The following is an 18602-nucleotide window of genomic DNA, read 5'->3' on the forward strand; positions in this document are numbered from 1 at the left end:
AAACTGCAGTTTGCAACATTGCCTGCAGCTGCTTTTCTCAGCACAACAAAGTTACCCCCTTTAAAAAGGTAAAAGAAAAAAATTCCCAACCCATCATATCTCAAGCTGCATTTCCATGTTTTCTCCTCTAGATGACACTGTCTCTACTTGGAATCCAGAGCTGGACTACCAGGCGACATTCAACATTAGCAAAGTCATGTGGGAGAAAATTGCACAGCACCTGCATGCGCTATTCTTGTCTCCAGCCGTTTCCACACAATTCAGAGACTCACTTATTTGAGGACTAAAATTCTCTGAATCTCAGTGATCTCAATAAATAGAATTTAAGATGTGAGCAAAAATGCACAGATGTTATTTTTTAAAATAATCTTTTGATTTATCTAGCACCCTTTGCAAGTATCGTGGGGCTGAATTCTGCTCAGTGACTTACAACCCTGGGGCAAACCAAATGATTTAAATTAAGTTGCCGGGGGATGTAAGTCAATCTAAAACTGGGCTAATGTTGCTTACAAGTTAGAAAAATAAAACAAACCCAAACTAGATGCTCACAGAAGAAGTGTCTTCCATTTAGATTTTAAAACAAAAAAATCCATTCACTGGGTCTCTCCGTGGACATAGAATTCCACCAACAGAGGATCTGAAACTCAGGTCTGATTCTGACCTCACTGGAACTCATTTGATTTCACCAAAGTTACAGCCACAAGAGTAAACAGGACTAGAATCAGGCTCCTGGTATGTGGAATATGCAAATATTATGAATGGATTAATTAGCAATAAATCATGACACAAAAAACAGGATCTCACTGGGGAATAAACAAATGTAGCTCCTTTTAATGAACATCTTACCAGTCAGCAACAGAACTTTAAAGCCTCTTTCTCTTTTCATGGGCAAGCAACTTAAGGGTCAAATTTTGTTCTCCATTTCACTGGTAACAGTAGAATTTGATCCACTGGATTTCAATGGAATTCCTCCAGGATAACAGAGAAGAATTTATACTTGGAAGATAGGGGGGCTAATTCAATGCACTTTAAAGGCATTGGGTGTCTTTCCACTGACATCAGTGGACTTTGGATGAACACTATGGTCTGGAATTGTCTGTAAAGATGGGAGGGAGTCATGACGCTGTTGAACAGTTGAAATGTGAGCTAGTCAATCTGTGGATCTAAATGTCAGTGGTGGAAAGGATTAAACATTTGTAGACATACACCTGGATGGCTGCGATGGAGAAGCTTAGTCTTGGAGAAGACTCCCAGGTGAGGTGTTGCATTACTAGGAAATACAAGAAAATTCCTCCGTTTCTCATGTGTGTATGTGGGGGGCGAGAGGTGCACGGAGGGGGGGGGGGGGTATTTGTTGCTCATTCCCTCCTGTGTGCTGCCACTTCTGCATTGCAGTGTCATAAGGCCAATATCAGCCCAGGTGTCTACAAAGTGCTCATAATTTTGCTCTGTGTAATGAACAAACAAACTTTTCCTCCCTGAAATGGAACTAATGTGGCTTTATTTACCTAGATATACATGTTGGAGATGTTTGAATTTCTTTCAGTTTTCACAGTCAGAGTAACCAGGCCAGTTTAGTTTCTAGCTTATGTCCATGCAGGCAGAATTCAGAGTGGTTACAGCAGTTTTTTTTTAAAACTGGGTGCAATGGGATGAAACCCAAATGAAGAACAATTCATTGGGTTTGGGTTGCAGGAGGGGGAAGAGCGGGAGTTACTTAAGAGTGAGGTCTAACGAAAGTGTGTGCAATAGTCTTCACAGCAAAGTGTTAGAAGACCTATAGCTTAAGCCATTCAAAACTGGACTAGACAGAGCAACCGAGCCTTCCCTCTGGGAACAGTCCTGCAGCCACAGTGTCTTTCCACGATTCTGGGAAAGAAAAAAAATTAGAAAGAAAGTGGCAGAGAATAAAAGAGGAAGACTCAGTTGAAACTCACTCAACCGTCTTCAGGAGAAGCTTTGTCTCTCTAAACTGAAGCTTTGGGGAAAGGCCAAAGAGCTGTCTCTTCCCACAAAGAACCGAACATTGAGGGGAGCAGCCTAGGGAAATATTGGAAATGGCTAAGCTGCCTCTGCGGGTCCCGTGGTGACTATTCCTGCCCGAACAAACACAAACTCAAGAGCAAATGCTGCCCATGGTTATACATATGATGCACAACTGAATGCAGAATTTGTCACCTTGGGTCAAATTCATCCCTGATTGTGTCTCCTTTGCTGTCACTGGCATCACCCCAGGGATGGATTTGGCCCCTACGTATCTCTCTCATGGGAATAAAAATATGCTCCTTCCTTTCTTTTCAATGGTTGATGTATTCCTTCCTTTTCTCAAGGTTTTTATTATAGCAAATTATGTCCTTTCAAATTCCCTGGTTTGAAGGTGAGTAATAAGCCTGCAGTCTCTCCTATCAGCATGCTGCCCACCCCTATAAATACTTTTGACTATCTTGCATGTGTCAAAGAAGTGCTGGCTCTTATCCCGTTACCGTACATCCTCTCAGTCTCCAGATGGATTCACAGGAGCATCCACAATTCTACAGTAACTTGGAAGAGAAAAACACCAGCGTTACATTCTGAAGACAGTCTCTTCCCCTTGGGGGAGGGGATATTGTGGGTGTTTGAGTAAAACAACAAGGTTGTCCCTTCACTTCTCTCCCCACAAATTATTTTTTGAAGCTGCCATGTGTACTGCCAGGTCTGGATTCACAATGCATTGCTGCATCTGCAGTAAGGAAGGGGTTTGGGAGAAGTTGTGGGAGAATCTGGGGCGACAGTCTCTTGCAAGCCCCCTGTGTCACTGCACCCCATATTCTTCACAGGGATATTATTATGAGATGATTATGGCATAAGTATGATGCATTTTGTACAAGACAGGTCATATGAGGTGTCATTGGAAAAGTTATGATTTGCTGAATATGATTATCCTATTTGTATGCATGTATCATTTTTGTTAGGAATATTGACTATGTATCTGTATTTCAATCGTGCTTACTCTGGGTGACACCCACAACTAGTCTTTCTGGTACAACAATGAAGAAGCCAGACAGTGCTGATGGCCCATTAGCAAAGACAATGGACCCTGAAAGAATGTAACCTTCCTGTGAAGTTTTGGCCAGCCTGTAAGCAATGGCTGCTATGACTCTACATGGACATGTGACCAGGCCACATGATTCTGGACTCCATCTTGGATGTCAGTATTTTTCCAGAAAACAGTCTGGGAACCAAGTTTTGAAACAAAGGGTTCCCGCCATATGCTAAAGCTATATAAGGGAGGGAGTGACATCATCTGTGGTTCTTCACTCCCCACACCAGACGACTCCTGGAAAGACCTGAGGAACAAAGACTGAACTTGGGGAAGTGCTGGACCCAGGCTAAAGGGATTTCTAGCCTGTGTATGAAGACCTGAGAAACCCAAGCTGTAAAGCTAATGCAGCCTGTGCCATCAGTTAGGGTGAGAATCTGCTATTCATATCCAATCTATCTAGTATATTAACCTTAAACAAAACACAACCTATTTGCTAGGTAATCTGCTTTGATCTGTTTGCTATCACTTATAATCACTTAAAATCTATCATTTGTAGTTAATAAACTTGTTTTGCTTTATCTGAACCAGTGAGCTTGGAGTGAAGTGTGTGGGAATCTTGGCTCAGAGGGGCTGTTGCATATTCCTCTCCACATTGATGGGGAGGTGAACTGGACAATAAATTCATACTGGTTGGGGTTTGGACCAGGGCAGGACGGTACCGCTCTGGGGTCCTAGGCTGGTCAGGGAGCCTGCATGTAACTGCAGCTGTGTGTTGTCCCTACCTGTGTGTATGCTGGGTGGAAGTGTAAGACCAGAAGCGTGTCTGCAGCTTGTCACAGCAGCACAATGTGAGAGGGAGCCCAGGCTGGTGAGTCAAAGAACTCAGCGGTACCCCAGTTCCAAGTGGCGCCCTGTGGGGAACCCGTCATACCCCTGTCAAAATTCTGCCCTTAGCTTGCAGTTCATATAAACCAGCTCTCACGGGTCCTAGTCACCTCAGCAATGGGTCCCCTTGCTTTACAATATAAATACAGGAAACAAATAGTTTCCTGCTGTATTTGCTGGTAATGAGACAGATCAGCTTGAGGTTTCTTCTTTCAGAGCTTTCTCCCCCTGCTCACGAATTCCATCCTAAGTATTTCAGTTCTGTCTCTACACCAACCTAATATTTCCCTCTTTGGTGAAGTTGACATGTTGGCCTGGGGACACTCAAGGCCTCTTCTGTCAGCACCCATGTGGTCTTGAAAGCAGGGCTTTGGAGCTGTGTTCCGGCTCCGCTCCAGCTCCAGGCAAAAACCTGCAGCTCCGCTGCTCCGCGCTCCAGCTCCGGGCTCCACTCCAAAGCCCTGTGTAGCAGAGTGGACACCTGCTCCTGCCTGGAAGGGCCTGAGATAGCCCAGGGAGCAGGCAGCGTGAAGGCTGAGCTGATTGGGGGAAGTGGCTGCAGCTGGGGCCACGCCCCAGTCAGGCCTCAGCAGGCCCTATAAAGGCAGGGAGCCAGGAGCTCAGGCAAGGAGTCTCTCTCTGCGTTCAGGGAGAGAAGGGCCTGGCTGCAGGGAGCTAGACGCAGGGTACCTGTAGTGGAGCAGGGCTGGGGAAAGGCTGAGGAGCTGGGGAACTCCAGCCTGGAAAGCCCCAGGCTGCGGCCTAGTATTAGGCCAAGGGGTACTGGGGGTTGCAGAGGGCAGCCCAGGGCTAGTCCAAGGCAACAGGTCCAAACCCTCCTTGCCAGTGATGAGTGGCCTATACTGCAGTCTGCCCCAGGGAGTGGGGGCTAGTTGGTGACTGGCAGTGGCCCAGTGCTGAGGCAAGGTGGGGATAGTGGGTGGAAGTTTCCCAGGGAGGGGAGACCCAGATCTGTGGGGTACTGCCAGGGGGCAGCATCCCAGTAATAGGGGCACCAGGTCCTGGGAGGGACATGGGCGCCAGAAGAGGACAGGCGGATCACTGGCCTGCAGAGGGCGCTCCAGAGGCTGGTGAGCTAATTCCCTGGACGACCAGCAGGAGGCGCCGCAGGGGTGAGTCCGGACCTCTACACCCTGCTTGAAAGCATTTAACTCCGAATTCTGCGCAGAAGGCTTATTAAAATGTTTGATCCATCTGTTCTGGGAGGCTCAGTAAAGCTACAGCCAGTATCTTTCCCTTCTGGATTCCTGCCACACCAGACTGTTGGACCAAAGCTTTTAATTTCAGAAATCCATAGAAATGGCGTCTCCATCCTACAGCGAAGGGCAGGCACCTACAGCTGTCACCTGTGTATTCAACCAGAGAAAACCAGTTTGGCAGATTGGCTTACTTGGGCTTTTACAGAACAGACTGGGTAATAAGGTGCTGGGCCAATATTACCATGTGGTACCGAAAAGGGCAAGGAAAACTTGCCCTTACTTAAAGGCTGTTGCTCTTAATTGCACAGGACAGCTTCATTTCCCATAATGTCTCCCCTTTTCTCCTTTAATTACGAGAGATTCCTAGCAGGATGCTTCCAGAGAGCCAACAAGTGGAATGAGTCCGCTCTGTGTGTGCTTTAAAGAGAGCCTGGAACGCTGTTCCCTCTCCACCAGCCCTGTGAAGAGAGATGAAAGTGAGGTGGCTGGAGGCCTGGAGCGGGAACTGTTTATTACTTTAAATGGAGACTGGAGATGGACCTGTGTCATTAAGCTGAGGTCCTCATCCAAACATCTCTTTGTCTGAATCTGAGGTCCCAGTTGAGCTCATTATGGAGCGAGTCCAGAGTTATCTTCACAATTGCTGCTGTTAATTGTTGAATGTCAAAAAAAAAAAACTGAGTGCTGTACAGGTAATAAATAGACAGTCCCTTGCCTTGAGGACCTCACAGCTTAACGGGCAGACAGAGAAGATAAAGCTCTGAGCTGGAGTGCTCTGTAAGACGGGGTGGAGATGAATAAGGCGTAAGCAACACAGCTCACACAGAGCTGCCAAAGATTGGAACTCATGGATGATACAATGATAGCCCCAAACACAGGCATCATGGTGCCACTGACCCAATCCAGATAATCAGAAAGCTACGTGCAGGTGACTGTGCCTGGCACTCAAATCTCCTATTGTCCAATTAGTCTCTGGACAATGATGTGATTGGCTCTGTTTAGCTTTGATCTCCTCCACTGCCCCTGCCTTCATGAGTCACCATTGTGTCCTTTCATTCTCTCTCACCCTCTATGTGGTACTGCCTACTCATCCTGCCTATTGCTGGGTGACCACTGAGGTTTCCTGCTGGAGCTGTGCATGGTAGTGATGTTGCAGTAGGTATAGCGATCAGCATCTGACCATGCTCTTCTCCTCTACTCAAGTTGTCCATGAGCTGTCTTCACAGACACTATTTTTAATGCTTTTCAGGGGCAGATGACATACCTAGGGCTCAACTACCTGGATAGGTTACTTTTATTGCATTTTCCTCCAAATGGTTTTTTAATTGCAGTTGGGATACAACTTGGCCAAAAATCAATCACTGCAAAGACCATTGTTCATTTGCTTAGGCGTCCGGTTAACACAATGCAACAAGGAATCAGACATTTGGGGGTTATAAGGTACTCCACTGTGATACTGACAGTGTGAGAGAATTCATACCAAATGGGATGTGCTTTCCAAAATTACTACTTCCGTAAAAGCAGCATCTCCAGAAGTGTTGCATGTTGCACAGACAATTATTCCTCAAAAAAAGTTTCCAAATTTCTCACCAATAAAATCTTTCAAAGCTACTGCTTCTATACTCCCCTCTACAGGTGGGAAAAAGACACAACTTGCTTATACAAGTTTAATAGATTCCAAGCCAGAAGGGACCATTGTGATCTAACCTGACTTCCTGCAGAACACAGGCCATAGAACCTCCCCAAAATAATTCCTAGAGCAGAACTTTTAGAAAACCATCCAATCTTGATTTTAAAAATGTCCGTGATGGAGACTCCACCATGAGCCTTGGCAATTAGTTCCAATGGTTAGTTTAAACTGTTAACACTCACTGTTAAAAATTTACATCTTATTTCCAGTCTGAATTTGTCTAGCTTCAACTTCCAGCCATTGAATCATGTTAGACCTTTCTCTGCTAGACTGAAGAGCCCATTATCAAATATTTGTTCCCCATGTAGATACTTACCAACTGTAATCAAGTCACCCCTTAATCTTCTTTGTTAAGCTAAATAGATTGAGTATTCTTGCCAGCAAGTTAAAGAAGTATGGACTGGATGAATGGACTATAAGGTGGATAGAAAGCTGGCTAGATCGTCGGGCTTAACGGGTAGTGATCAATGGCTCCATGTCTAGTTGGCAGCCGGTTTCAAGCGGAGTGCCCCAAGGGTCGGTCCTGGGGCCGGTTTTGTTCAATATCTTCATTAATGATCTGGAGGATGGCGTGGACTGCACTCTCAGCAAGTTTGCAGATGACACTAAACTGGGAGGAGTGGTAGATACGCTGGAAGGTAGCGATAGGATACAGAGGGACCTAGAGGATTGGGGCAAAAGAAACCTGATGAGGTTCAACAAGGACAAGTGCAGAGTCCTGCACTTAGGACGGAAGAATCCCATTCACTGTTACAGACTAGGGACCGAGTGGCTAGGCAGCAGTTCTGCAGAAAAGGACCTAGGGGTTACCGTGGACGAGAAGCTGGATATGAGTCAACAGTGTGCCCTTGTTGCCAAGAAGGCTAACAGCATTTTGGGCTGTATAAGTAGGGGCATTGCCAGCAGATCGAGGGACGTGATTGTTCCCCTCTATTCGACATTGGTGAGGCCTCACCTGGAGTACTGTGTCCAGTTTTGGGCCCCACACTACAAGAAGGATGTGGAAAAATTGGAAAGAGTCCAGCGGAGGGCAACAAAAATGATTAGGGGGCTGGAGCACATGACTTATGAGGAGAGGCTGAGGGAACTGGGATTGTTTAGTCTGCAGAAGAGAAGAATGAGGGGCGATTTGATAGCTGCTTTCAACTACCTGAAAAAGGGTTCCAAAGAGAATGGATCTAGACTGTTCTCAGTGGTAGCAGATGACAGAACAAGGAGTAATGGTCTCAAGTTGCAGTGGGGGAGGTTTAGATTGGATATGAGGAAAAACTTTTTCACTAGGAGGGTGGTGAAGCACTGGAATGGGTTACCTAGGGAGGTGGTGGAATCTCCTTCCTTAGGTTTTTAAGGCCAGGCTTGACAAAGCCCTGGCTGGGATGATTTAGTTGGGATTAGGTCCTGCTTTGAGCAGGGGGTTGGACTAGATGACCTCCTGAGGTCCCTTCCAACCCTGATTTTCTATGATTCTATGAACATACAGAGGTAAAATAACCTCTTTACTCCTACTTGAGATTCCTCTGTTAATGCATCCAAGGATTGCACTTACCCTTTTGGCCACACTGTCGCATTGGGAGCTCATGTTCAACTGATTATCCACCATAACTTCAAAATCTTTTTCAGAGTCACTGCTTCCCAACACAGAGTTCATCCAGCCTACATTTTTTGTTTCTAGCCATATTAATATTAGTTGTAATATTTAGCCATATTAAAACACATATTATTTGCTTGCATCCAGCTGACCAAATGATCTGCATCAGTGACCTGCCCTCTTCAGTATTTACCATTCCCCCAATTTTTGTGTCATTTGCAAACTTCATCAGTGATGATTTTATGTTTTCTTCCAGGTCATTGACAGAAGTGCTAAATAGCGTAGATCCAAGAATTAATCCCTGAGGGACTCCACTTGAAACATACCCGCTTGATGATTGCCCTTTTACAATTACATGTTGAGACCTATCAGTTGACCAGTTTTTAAATCCATGTAATGTGTGCCATGTTAATTTTATATCATTCTATTTTTTAAAATCAAAATGTACCAAGTCAAATATCTTACAGAAGTCTAAGTATGTTACATCAGCACTATTCCTTTGTCAACCACACTTGTAATCTCATCAAAAAAGATATCATGTTAGATCGTGTCAAACTATTTTCCATAAACTCATGTTGATCGGCATTAATTATATTACCCTCCTCTTATTCTTTATTAATTGAGTACTGAATCAGCCACTCCATTATCTTGCCCAGAATCAATGTCAGACCGATAGACCTACAATGGCCCAGGTCATCCTGTTTACCCTTTTTATATATTGGCACACCATTAGCTTTCCTGAGTATAACCCTGGTTTTCTGATTCCCTGAATCTTCATGAAGGCCTTTACAAAAGTTTTTTTTTCCCTAGTGAATTGTGTGCTTCTTATAGGTGCTGGACTCATGATATTTGGAAGTGAAATCTTCTGTTTTTCTTCAGGCAGTAACAGTCACATTGGCAAGTCAGCAAGGGGGAAGATGACACTATTAACTGATCCAGATGGACCATATCTAGGGGTGAGAAGGTAATTCAAGCTCCACGACCATTTGACCTATGGCCTTGGATAAAACTGCCAACATGGAGTCCCATTGGTGCTAAATGTGGTGGGTTTGAGGTGGAGAATGTGGGACGGGATAAGATTGCTTGAGGTGTTAACATTTCCCTTAGAAATTGGACTAAGACCATCAACTTATTTCATAAAGGCCACAAGACAGCAAAGAAGAGGCTGCCAACCTGAGCAAGATACAAGTAAGAACACAGATGTGAAAGTCTCTGTGTCCTCTTCCCACTGAGATATCCAGTCTCTCTTACTTGCGATGTATCAAACTGTGATGCTTCATCTCAAGGATAAACAGCAAACCAGAACACCTTTGAGAAACCTGTCTGGACATTGTAAACCTATTGAAGCATCTTTCAGAGATGAAGCTTAACACAACAAGACTCCACATGATTGTCCCAGATGATGCAACTGGCTGATCCTGTTTAAAGTCCTGATTGCAAGGAGTGAAAAATGCGTATTGCTCTAACAGGCCAGATATAGGAGTTCATCTCCTTGATGATGGTGGAATTTGCTCCCCTAACTGGACTTTGGAAATTATTGACGCATTAAGGAAAATACTGTGTTGTTCAATTGTATTTCTCTCTCAGAAAATGTCAGTGTGTAGTTGTTCTCTGTGGAATTTAGGACAAGAGACCCCCCCCCCGTACCCCCATTTGTGTGTGTGTTTATTGTTGTCTAAATGAGAGCAAGGAAGAATCCCAATACTGCTGTGGAAATTATGAGGCGATATTTAAGTATTCTATCTTTAAATGGGGACTTAATATTACAGTTCAAGCATATACACAGAGACAGAGGCTTCTGATGCCTGAGATATATTTGTTTGTTTTGTTTTGGGGGGAAAAGAATGGTATGTTTTACAGATACAGCTATTAACGATCAAGATTGCCCAAAGGCAGCAGCAGAATCATTTAAAATGCAAATGAACTTCCACAGCATTCAGTTATTTAGATTCGACAGGCTTCTGTTATGTGAAACCAGTGGAGGTTTTACATAGCATAGCTGTATAGCTAACAACATTTCCTGCTTGGTTTAGTTATGACCAATTGGGAACGTTCACCCATGGGGTCTGAGAGCTTCTGTCCAGACTGTTACTGTTGTGTCATACAAGAGGCTAATTAATAGGGACTGTGATGGGCTGGGCTCACTGGCACCATTGCCTAGTGGTTAGGTCACTTGGTTCTCCACTTGACACACTTCCGGTGTTTCTCACTGGCAATTAGTACTCTTATTACAGTCCACCTTTGACCCTCCAGCCAGGTCACCAATTTAGTCCAGCCCCTCTCCAGAGTAACAGAGTCCCAGGGAATATATGCCCTGTACATTGGAGAGGGCCTTCAGTCCATCTATTGCCACATTTGGGTGGCCCATCCCAGCTGCAGTTTTCAGAGTCTCGGCCCCCTCCTTAACAAGGTGACCCACAATCTTGGGCATCCTGAGAAAGAGTCACAACAGGATCAGCTCCCTGTGAAATACCACCTAATGTTATAAGTAGCAAGAATGCATACGTGCATAGCCTTGGTCCGGAAAGAAAGTTATGCTCATTGGTAATTCAAGAGAATAGCCTATCAGTTACAGATCAGAATATACCTATAAACGCTATGGGACAGACCAAATCCTATACCCTGTATGTATGCAAAAGACGGAGATATTTACACAAGCTCTATGACTCTATTTGGTCTAGAGAGGGAGGTCTAAGCAGGCACCATGATATGCTGGAGAGCTGGCCTACACTTATAATTGGCACCTGATGCTGCAGTGGCTACAGGACTTGATCATAGGAGGTTCTGAGCACCTTGAGAGTGTTAGCTCACAGTGTAGAACACCACTGGCTTCCCCGGAGATTCTCCTGACCTACACTGGTGTGATGGACAGCAGAAACAGGTCCCCGGGACTTTTATGGGGCCCAGCACATTACAAGATGGGACACCCAGTGAGATTTGTCATCATAATGACAGAGCAGGTTCACACAGAGGTTGTGTGGACACAGAGAGGAGGAGATAAAGGTAAGTAAGCAGAACGGGTTCTTCTCACCAGCCTAGTTCACTTGTTTGGAGGTTTCTGGTTCACAAAATGAAACAGGGTCCCCCCCCCCTCCTTTCACAGAAAAGGGAAAATAAATGTATGTTTGATGGAAATTGAACTTGTAGTGTGGAACCTGACAATTACTCCTGCTGGAGTGGGAATGAAGAGGTCGCTCCTCTACACAGTCAGAGATGGTTAAATGTTACCTGCCAGTCTTCCAGGCAGAGCCAGTCATCCATTTGTCAGCCCTAATAACAATAATTTCCTTGTCAGCACACTGGCCTTTGAAACCAATAGAATCAGATGTAACAGCCTTTCAGCCGGTTTCCGATAGACCGGAATCTCTGATTCACAGACTCAGCTAGTGAGATTGGAGCAAGGTGCTTCCTTTGAACCCACCAACTGAGGTATCCAGCGTGCGGAGGGATGGGGGGGTTCACATTCAATCTTGGTTCCCCAGTGGGGATACACAAGATTTTGACCTATATTTGCATAAGTGAGTGATTTTGGGCACCTCCAGATGCCCATCCTCAGATTCCCTTAAAGGGGCCTGATTTTCACAAGGTAGCTGCTCCACCCTAATGTTGGGCATGGAAAAATGGAGGCACTTGAAATCGCTACTTGCTTTTGAATATGTAGGCCTTCATCTGTGGGTGATGTGTATAATCGTCCTCACAGTGTTACTAGAGAGAGAGAGACTGTGGATGGCCTCTGGCCACAGCTGCAGCAGAAATGCAATATCTGCTCACTTTCCCGCTTATTTGCTTTAAGAGTAGGGCCCGAGCCGCAATGTTTCTGGATTCGAACTTTCCCAACATTTCTCAGAAAGGGAAGTCTGGGTTTGTTACTGATCCTCATTTAATGCATTATCCCCATTTCTATGGGGCCCAAGTTCAGATCTGGCATTTAATATCCACAATGTTCAGGAGATGCTTGGTTCAGGTCTGTCGTGGTTATATTGGTTTTAAGCTAATTTGTTTATTTTCAGTAACCCTAATTCTGAGAGGCAGGACTGCCCAGTGGTTAGAGAACTAGCCTAGAACTCAAAACACCTAAGTTCCGTTCTCAACTCCACGACAGATTCCTCTGTGACCTTGGGCAATTCTCTTAGCCCCATGTACCTCGGTTGCCTCTCTATAAAATGGGGATAATATCACTACCCTACCTCACAGGGGCATGTGAGGGTAAATACATTAAAGATGGTTAGGTGCTTGGATCCTATTGTGATAGGGGCCAGGTAGATAATAATTGCACCAGTTTCCGATACATATTTTTTTATTGAAGAATTGGACACATCTAGTATTTGCTGTGCATTCCAGAAGGGGGAAGCTCTCATATTTCATGACTTTTAAGATGCATTTTTCCATGAGCTGAGATTGCTGAGGGATGACTCCTGCTTACGTTGCTCAATCGTACCATCGCTAAAGCTCTTGCCAATGGGCATTCAAGCCATACTAATGTAGGATTCATTTAATTAGTTAGATGGTCGTTAGAACAATAGCAGTGAAAACTTGTTCACGTCACAAAATAATCACACCATTTAGCAAGATTGGAGAAAAGGATGGTTTGCAGGTGTCAGAGAGAGAGAAACGGGCAGAGGAGGTGGACTGGACAGAAAAGCTAGTAGCAAAAGGAGAGATTAGGGCCCTGACATCAGTTAGAAAGACACTGGGCCTTATATCTGCAAGATCCCCTGTGTCAGTGAGATGGAAGCTTGGAGACACAGAACAGGAGAGGTGACCTTGAAGAGAAAAATGCTGAGTTTAAAGTGTTTTGCTTTGGGAGCCAAGCCGGGCAGTTCACCCAAAGGGGCTGACAATGTCTGATTATATCAGCCTTGTGAAATTCAGCTTGCCTACTTCCCCGAGGTAAGAACTCTTTTTGACAGGTGAGCAAAACATTTTTTTTTCCATGAGGATCATCATCATCCTGGTAAAGTGGCTGAGCAAATTTTGTGCATAGGCAGGGAAATGTTCTTGACAATTTTTTAAGGTTGGAATATGTGTGTGTGTGTGTGTGTGTGTGTGTGTATGTGTTCCACAAGATGAAATCATAGATCTACTTCGTGACAGAACATATTTTATTGCATGATGAATAACTTTTTTTAATGGTTAAAGAACTCTAAAATATTTCTCTACTATCCTTTTTTTGTTGTTGTTGTTAAGATGCTGAACTTTTTACGATGTCTGAAAAACGTTTCAAGATTAATCCTCCTACCCAAAAGGCTGGTCGCTTTTTATTAACAATTGTTTATATGCATCCAAAGGTCTAGAATGACACAGTTCAACAAATCAAAAGTAAGAGAAATAATAAAGAAGAGTATAATTTCTGTTTCTGTATCAACCCATTTCCTCAATATATTCTGGGTTGCATTCTATCCCTTCATTAAGAGTTGCATGCTCCTGTTACACATAACCAAGGAGGTAGGTGGAAGACATTTCCACGTGTCTGAAAAAGGAATCCTGATTTGCATGTAATTAAACTAACATAGAAAAAACCTAAGACGTGGCTCTCCCATCAAACACTTATCCAAAAGGAACTCAGTCTGTCATCCTAAATGAAAAAAGACTCCGATTTTCTTTTAAATTTTTTTTTTTAAGATAAATCTTTTCTTGGAATGCAGCCCGACCTTTAGAAAAAATAAGAAAATGCAAGATGAGGTAGAAAAATAAGTTTGCTTTTCTTATAGTGAAAGATTTCGAGGGCAGGAGAGAAAGGCGTTTGCTTTTGTGATTTACTAATATATTGTTAAGCTAGGTGGATTGCCTTGGCAAGGTCTGTGACTTGGGCTGACGTTTTTAAGAGGTCTATGATGAATGTAGATCCTGACGATAGATATGTTGCTTTCCCTCCCCTCTTCATCCTAACCTACGTTACTGATTTCATGTATTACAATCAATCTGGTATTTTGAAAAAAAATAAATAAAGAAAAACTATAAAAAAAAATTAGAAAGCTGGTAGGGACTGGGCAATTTTTATTGGATGGAGAGTGTTGTTAAAGTTTATTGGAACTACACCAGCGCCCATTCAATGATAAATGATTTACTCTTAACAAGGCCTCCTGATCAAAAGACAGAATTCTGAACCTTATATAATTCTATCTAAGCACAGTACATTTATTTTTCATTATGGGGGGAAAAAAAGTAAAGGGTATGTCAGTCCTGCCTGAAGCAACAGATATTATCTCCCAGCACTGGCCTTGGGACTGAGTGTGTCATTGTCAATGCTTGATATCTTTGTTTTCCTGACTTCTTCTGTGAAACAAAATGTAACATAACAAGCGCTTAGGAACAATGATTGTGGTAAAACAGAATATGTGAAAAATGGTAACAAGCTTAAAAAGAAGTGAGTGTTAACAAGAGCTGTGCACAACCAGGGCCGGCTCCAGGCACCAGGCACCCAAGCTGGTGCTTGGGGCAGCACCTGGAGGGGGGCGGCGCGGCGCTCTGGCCGCTGGGGGGGGGAGCCGAGCCCCCGCCGGGGCTCGCCGCCCTCCTCCCAGGGCTCCGGCCGCCCTCCCCTCCGGCGCCCTCCCCCCGGCTCCGGCCGGCCGCCCCCCCCCTCCCGTGGGGGAGGGCGGCGCGGCCGGAGGCTTTTTTGCCTGGGGTGGCAAAAAAGCCAGAGCCGGCCCTGTGCACAACTTTCAGGATGAAACTCTAAATCCAGGCCAAACCTCACCCAGTTCCAGAGTTTATTGTGAAGCGCAAATAGGGCCCATCTTCACTGAAAAGTTTCCTGAATTTAAACTTGGCCAAGTCTCGCAGAGCCAGAAGTAGTTCGTGTCTCTTGATACTGATGAGCTTATTAACAATTGCCTTCCTCTAACCTCTCTTCTAGGACAAGGGTATCATACTGGACTACATGTAATGGAAAAATGGGAGCAACAGAAAGATCATGCCACGGCTCGAACCAACATCCCAGGTTCACCCACCCTGCTTGGAAATAAGTGTCTGCAACGTGGCAGAGTCTGTCGTGCTAGAATAGGCCTCATCAGCCATCAGTGGCCCCATAGATAACTTGAAATAGACAATCCATGAAAGAATCCTTGACTCAGAGAACACCGATGATGATGATTACTGAGAAAATGGTTACGAGGCAACTTTAGTATCATCTGAACAATTCAGATCTCCTTGAATCCTATCAATTTGGTTTTCCACCTGAGTATGGAGTGGAGACTCCACAGTCCCTGTTAGATGGTCCCTCCTCCTAGCAATGAAGAATCAGATGACTGTGCTGGTTCTGTCTGCATCCTCTCATATTCATAGGATTAAGTTAATTTGACAGAGCAGGAAGGATGGCCGGAAGTTAAAGGCACTGAACTGGGGCTCAGGAGAATTGGGTTCAGTCCCTGGTTCTGTCACAATGTCCCTGTATGACCTAGAGAAAACCAGCCTCTCCTTAATTAATGTTTGTAAAGGGGACTTAGAGCTTCCGATGAAAAGTGCTGTCGATATATAATTATAATGACATGTAGAGCCAAGTTCTGCTCACATTTGTCTTTGCACAATTCCAGTGAAGTCACGGGTTTCCAGAGAATACAAATCAACCCCCTGCATTTGGTCCCTTGATTAAACTTCTTGGAGGAGTGTTTTAATGAACACATTTTGTATTTTCTTTTTCTGTTCAGGTTGAATGCTCTAAATTAGTCTTTACTGTAGCATTATTGAGCGTCACCAGATGGCACTATTATAAATAGTCTTGCAAATTCTGTTTGTTTAGGCAGCTAAATCCTGGAAACAGGCTTATTGTTAGTTGCAACGCAGTTCCTTTTGTAAAGCTGTACTTAGAAAAAGTAAAAAAAGTTCGTTGAGTGAAATAAATTTCTTAGGTTCAGAGCAACTGCCCACAGATTATACTCACCGAAGCAAGCAAAAACATTACAGTGTGACAATAAAATCAGTTATATTCAATAATCAACTTTTATTGTTCCCTTTTGCTTCACTTCCTTTGTAACCCAGATTTGCTAGAATATATGGACAAGTCCTAGAGCCCTTACTCACACAGGGCACAAATCCAATTGATTTCAATGACTGTTTTGCTTTAATAAGGAAACATACAAACTGAATTAGGGTTTTAGGTCCACAGTGCATTTAACCTGCTGCCCCACTGCTGGCTTACCCTGGCTATATTATCTTTAGGCTTAGAAGGATTTGATTTTTATCAGCAAATGTCAGTAAACATCAATTTCACCATGCACATACAAACCAACAAAAAGTATTTCCATTGATAATCATCAAAATGTCCAGATTGTCCTCAAATGGCAGTTTTCTTTCTTGGCCTGAGTCCCACCTTAACGGGCATAAACATGTTGTAATGCCAGCATTAGGGGAGCTGGAGCAGGGGCTCCATTTAGTAGCTTTAATTTTTTGAATCTCAACACTGACTGTCATTAAATAATTGTCTGAGCCCCCTTCCCCCATACTTTCCACCAACAGTGAATTTAAATTGATAAAAATCTAAAAGAAAAATACTTAAACAAACATCAATATTATCTATCAAAATGATAAAAAAAAATGGATTCTGCCAGGCCTAATTATATTGCTATTGCTTCTCAACTCTTCTAGTTGGAAGAAACGGTTTGCTCTGCATATGAAAACTGGAGGGGTTGATTTCCAAGTAGGTTAAGCACAAGGTGCAAACAAAAGTGCATTTTTTTCTCCTAGACTATTATTGTAACTTACACTGTAAGTGAGAAGTAGCTTCACTGAGGAACCAGTTCTTTACAAAAGAAACCGAAGTTGTGCCTGGAAGCTGATTTAAAAAAAACAAAACAGATTTAGCCCTTTATCAAGGACTGGGTCTTAGTTAAAGCTCATCCCTTTTATTTAAAGATTTCAACAAGGGTATCCTACTGACTCCTCTAGGACCACCGCCTTTAATTTTCAACCAAGCCAGAGCCCCCTGGTTTCAAATTTACCCTTCCTCTCCTTTTCCTTTAAACCCAAATCTCCAAACCTCAGAGCCATACAATATTGCTGTACAATCCTTTAAATCATCCACATGCTATTTCATACCCCATCACTCCAGCCAAGCTGGCACGTTTTTAATGGCTTAATGAAAAAAAATTCCTTTCCGTGGAGGTTCAGCTATGCAAAATACCTTCCCGTCTCTGGATGTCCATTGCCTGATTGCAGCTATAGATCAGAGGCCTCAAGGAAATGAGCCCTCTTCCGAGGAGCTGCTTTCTGCTGGTGCCATGGCTAACCTTTAAAATCTTCCAAACGATACTCAGCAGCATGTAATAGGCACTTAGTGCTTCCTCATTTCCATTCAAAGCCTGAAACATGTATTTATATATTACCTTATGCAAAGCGAAATCCTGCCAAGGTGTTGTCTGAGGTTATCTATCAGAATAGATGAAGTGCACAGACATAGGGATCTGTGGTGATGGGACCGTTGCCCCGCTGTATCTGACACTTGTCATTAAGCAAAGCTTCCCAGCAGACTGAAAAGGTCCATTGAGTAATAATAATTACATTGCAACTGCCCCGGCTCGGGCTTTTCAGCTTTATCAAACAATAACTCTAGTCTTGGATTTGTCTCACGTACTGACTTTATTTGCTGGGGGTCTGAGCAAGAGAAAATTAGAGAACATTTAATGTGAGGCTATTTACTGTGTCAGCATCAGGAGGAAAGCAAATAGCGGTTTCCCTTTCCTCCAGACCCAGTGCGGCTTGCTCTCTCCCCTAAGGGAAGATAAGCAATGATTACCGGATCTTCTGCTACCTGCAGTCCTTGCTTTAGCTTTTTATACAGTCTACTCTGTTTCTCAAGCAGGCACTGGGGCTCCAGCTGAGTTCAAAGAGTGATCTGCATCCATTCATGGTGATCCTTATGCTTTCGCCTTCTCTCACTGTCTTGGCCCTGAGACACCTGACTTAGTACCCCTCACTCAGTAAGCTACAATACGCCTAGTACGGAGTCTTTCAGAGCTAGATAATTAGCTGAGTTTGGTTCCATACTATTCTCTATACAGTTCCTCAAGACAAGGCAAACGATGGAGTTGGTTAGGTTAGCTCACCCCATACACTGCTCATGTGTGTTCTCCTCCTCTTTCTGCCATTCCTCCCTGCTGAGCCTTTCCTCTCCACAGGGACCTGTTCATGTCTGAAACATGTCCTGATAGAAACCAGCAGATTTGGTACCAATAAGGATCTAAAGCTTTTCTGAACTGT

Source organism: Terrapene carolina, unplaced genomic scaffold, assembly GCF_002925995.2.
Source record: "Terrapene carolina triunguis isolate 2854851 unplaced genomic scaffold, T_m_triunguis-2.0 Scaffold629, whole genome shotgun sequence".
NCBI classification, from domain to species: domain Eukaryota; kingdom Metazoa; phylum Chordata; order Testudines; family Emydidae; genus Terrapene; species Terrapene triunguis.